Genomic DNA, 4,894 nt, shown 5'->3' on the forward strand with positions numbered 1-4,894 from the left:
GCCGTCGCCGGCGACTCATGGCAGCCCAGCTCAGGTTGAGCTGTTGTTCAGCATCTTAGCTGTAGAGGGCAGTGTCACTGACCCTCATATGTGGGATCCGAACCGGGGCCCTCTGGCATCCCAAGCGAGTTTTTAACCAATGCGCCACTCGGCCGGCCCCTTAAAGTGATTATTGATGGGTGCATATTTAGTGCCATTTTGTTATTTGGATTTGTGGTGTTCCTGGGTTAGTTTGTTTTCCCCTTTCTTCTGTTTAAAAAAGCCCTTTTAACATTTCCTGCAATACCGGTTTGGTGGTAATGAATCTTTTAAGCTTATTTTTTTCTGAGAAGCTCTTTATCTCTCCAATTTTAAGTGATAGCCGTGCTGGGTAGAACAATCTTGGTTGTAGGCCTTTATTTTGCGTCACTTTGAATATTCCCTGCCACTCCCTTCTGGCCTGAAGAGTTTGTGTAGAAAAGTCAGCTGTTAGTCTTATTAGAGTTCCTTTATATGTAACCTGCTGTTTTTCTCTTTCTGCTTAACCTTTGCCATTTTTACTATGATGTGTCTTGTTGTGGACCTGTTTGGGTCCACCTTGTTTGGAAATCTCTGCACTTCCTGGGCTTGTATGTTGATTTCCTTCACCAGGGTAGGGAAGTTCTCAGTCATTATTTCTTGAAATATATTCTTGATCCCTTGCTTCTTCTCTTCTCCTTCTGGTATTCTATTGATGTGGATGTTGTTGTGCTTGATGTTGTCCCACATGTCTCTTAAACTATTTTTATTGTTTTTTATTCTTTTTTCTTTTTGTTGTCCCAACTGGGTGATTTCTGCTATTTTGTCTTCTAAATCACTGATCCGATCCTCTGCTTCATCTAATCTACTGGTGATTCCTTCGAGTGTGTTCTTCATTTCAGTTATTGTATTCTTTAGTTATACCTGTTTTTTTTTATGATTTCTGTATCCTTCTTTATGTCCTCCTTAAGTTCCTGAAACATTCTTATCATCAATGTTCTAAACTCTGTCTCTGAAAGGTTGGATACCTCTGTTAAATTTAGTTGCATTTCTTGAGGTTTCTTCTGATGTTTTACCTGGGACTTGTTTCTTTGTTTCTTCATTCTGGCTCTCACTCTGATTGCTTCGATGTATTAGATCACCTAGAAAGAAAAAAAAAGGGGGGGACTCTCTGTCCGCTTTAATCTGCACTGCAGACAACTTGCTCAGCAATAGAGAGATTCTGGACAACTCAGCACCAGCTGTTGGGGGGGAGGGCTCAGTGCATTATGCACCGACCTCCCTCTAGACTTGAAGTAAGCTTCCCACAATTAGTTGCTGTGTGCTCTGGAACCGTGCTCACCATCAAAAATCCTCACAGGTTGTTGCGGGCTGTCGGCTGTTGCAAAAAAACCCTCTGTGACCTGCAGAGGTAGGAGCCAGGGACCAGGGGCTCAGCATGCCCCTGGCAACACAGCTCTAGGTGGGTGGGGCAGACCCTCAAGGCACCACAGGGTGTGGTCAGTGGCCCCCACCAAGTCAGAGCAGCATGCACTCCTGCATCGGCAGCCAACCCACACAAACTCGCCTGGAAAGCCCCAGTTGAATCAGACAGGCGCACAGCTCGCGGCCCTGCACTCCCAGGAAAACTCCCTGTCTCACCTGTCCCAATCTGCCGCTCAAAGATCAGGCCGAGCAGCCCGATAGCCAATTGCCACCCAAACAACTCTGCACGCGCAGTGCGGAAATCGTGGACCTAAGGCGAGTCGCGCACTTCCGGGTCTCAATAAGCAGTCTGTTGTAGTTGGAGCGCGCTTGCCCTGTGTTTCCCTGGCTACGCAGCACAAACAATATGGAGGGTGGGGATCCAAGGCCGCATGCGCACGCATGCACGCACGCACGCACGCACGTACTCCTGCACCAATTCCAGCAGACCAATGCAGTCCCAGACCTGAGTGTCTGTGGGAGGGCCCAGCCATGAAAAACTGGCGGCCTCCTGTGCACTCCTCATTTGCAAGCTCCACACCAGGGAAACAATGGTGCCAAAAACCTCCAGCTCCCGCGCCAAAGGCACTCTGTTCAGTCCTTCCTGGAGGCTCCTGGCTCCCGCTCACAAAACTACTCCCTCCACCAGGAACCAGGTGAGTGCTCACCAGCGAGCGAGTCGGTTTGCCGGCTCCACTGGTTCTCCAGCTTCCCTCAAACTCACGAAGCAGAGCAAAGGGAGTCCTCACTATTTTCTCCTTCCAGCTATCATAGAATTCCTCTTTCCGGCAACGTAATTCTGGGGTGGTGAGCGCGGTGTGGGGCCGGAGGGTCTCGCCCCCAACCGGAGAAGCCTCCCCACTGCTGAGGTGACCCTCACGGGGTTCGCCCTCTCTCGTCTCCACCCCTCCTACCGGACTTGACTTGGCCTCCTCTTTAAGTCCTTCGTTTAGAGGTTCTGTTCATCTAGGGCCTAGGGAACTTCTGAGGTTGAATGTCATATAAATTACTTGTAATTTTGGTGTGATCCTGGGAGGTAGTCGGCACAGCAGCTGTCTATTCCGCCATCTTACCGGAAGTCCATCCGTTTGTCTTGTTTTAAGCTATTAGGTTTGTGGTAATTTGGTACCATAGCAACAGGAAACTGCTCATATCCTTTATCTGTTTTGCTACCAGATTTTTATTTTAGATGATTTTCAGTTCTTAACTTCTGTGTATACCAATTATTTAACTGTATATGTATTACAGTTATTTTTCTCTAAATCTGTGACTTATCTTTTCAATGTTTTGGTGTCTTTGGTTGAACAGATATTTAGAATATTAATATAGTCAAATTTATTATCTTTCTTTCTTTCTTGTTTTTTCAACTGAGCCACCCTGCTGCCTGTTGGCAGCTCAGCTTGGGCAGGCATTGAACCACTGTTGTTCAGTATTACCTTTCTTTTTTAAAGTTTGTTCTTTTTGTATCATGTTTAAGAAATCCTTTCCTGACCTAATCATAAATATGTGCCATATTTTCTTCTCAAAATGGAAAGTTTTGTTTTTCAAATTTAGGTCTCTAATCAAATGAGAACTTATTTGTGTGTGTGAAATTTCGTTCTATTAATAGGTAACACATCTTTCTCGTGCCATCCATTGAATAGTTCATATTTGATTCACTGATTTGTTTCAGTATTTTAATTATATAATTATATTGTCTTTTGGCTCCCATTGTTTCTGTTGAAAACTAGTGGTTGCTCATTTCAAGGTGATATTTTTTCTGGCTGCTTTTAATATTTTCAGCAAGTTTACTATAATGTGCCTAGGGATGGGTTTATTTTTGTTTATTCTGCCTACACTTCCTTGATTCTGTGACCTTTTATCTTTAATCATTTGCTAAACCAGTATACTGTCAAATATTCCTTCTGCCTCATTTTCTTTCTCCTTCCCTTCTGTGACTCCATATAATGATATGTTAGAGTTGCTCCTGCTGCTGCTTCTGCTTCTTCTTCTTCTTCATCTTCATCTTCTTCTTCTTCTTCTTCATGATTTTATTAGGGGGCCGGCTGAGTGGTGCGTTGGTTAAGAGCTGGCTTGGGACACCAGAGGGCCCCGATTCTGAGCCCACATATGAGGGCCAGTGACACTGCCCTCTACAGCTAAGATGCTGAACAACAGCTCAACCTGGAGCTGGGCTGCCGTGAGTCACTGGCGATGGCATAGGCTGCAGCCCCTGCTGCAGTGGGTTCCCATGGGTTACCGTGTGTAGCCAGCAGCCAGCGTGAGCAGCCAGCAGCTGCCATGAGCAGCCGTCCAGAAGCCGGTGACTGATCTGCCTCATCCAGGAAGAGTGCAATGATGGTGCCAACTTGGGCCAGTGAAGCAGTGTCCTCCACAACTAGACTGAAGAACAAAAGGACAGCAACTTGTGTGTTCCCCTTCCTCAATTCCCCAGCGCTGCTCCCATCCCCCAATTCCCCAATAAAAATCTTTTAAAAAAAAAGAAATAAATAAAGATTTTATTGGGGAATTGGGGAAAGGAACAGTGTTGGAGAATTGGGGAAGGGAACATTGTGTTTTTCCAGGACCCATCAGCTCCAAGTCAAGTCGTTGTTCTTCAGTCTTAGTTGTGGAGGGCGCAGCTCAACTACAAGTCCAGTTGCCACTTTCAATCTAGTTGCAGGGTGGGGGGGTGGTGCACAGCCTACCATCCCATTTGGAAGTCAAACCGGCAACCTTGTTAAGAGCATGCACTTTCACCAGCTCAGCGGCAGCTCAGCTCGGGTGCAGCTCAGTGACCCATGTGGGAATTGACCTGGTGACCTGTTGCTCAGAGCTCGCGTTCTAACGAACTGAGCCACCTGGCCGGCCCTAGAACTCTTATATAGCCTCTATTTCTCTTAACCTCTCTTCTGTTCTTCTTTTTTTTTCTGTCCATGCTACATTCTGGATGTGGATGGACAAATTCATTTGAGTTCTAAATTTTAATTATTGTACTTTTTATCCTGGAACTCCCATTTGGTTTTATATATATATTGGGTTGTTGGAAAAGTCATGACATATTTTTTCTGTTTTTCGTTGCAACAATGCATCGTGATTTTTCTGACAACCCAATAGTTTTTGGTTTTCTATTGAAATTCTAAATCTTCTCTTGTTTTTTCCTTGAAAATGGAAAGCATATTTTAAAGTTTGTAGTAGATAACTCCAATATCTAAAGTCCCTGTGAGTATGTTTCTATTGACTTGTTTCTGATAGTTTTTGTTTATTATTGTCCTGTCTCCTTGTCTGCCTGGTTATTTTTTATTTGTTCTGGATATTGTATTTACACATAAAATTGTTTTTGAAAAATGAAAGAAGTCCAATGATATAATTTTTTCTCCTTTAGGAAGGATTTCTATTCCTCTGCCAGGTGCCTGAGAGGCACTAGCAATTAGGATTATCTCTCTCCAGTTTT

This window comes from Hipposideros armiger, unplaced genomic scaffold, assembly GCF_001890085.2.
Source record: "Hipposideros armiger isolate ML-2016 unplaced genomic scaffold, ASM189008v1 scaffold_121, whole genome shotgun sequence".
NCBI classification, from domain to species: domain Eukaryota; kingdom Metazoa; phylum Chordata; class Mammalia; order Chiroptera; family Hipposideridae; genus Hipposideros; species Hipposideros armiger.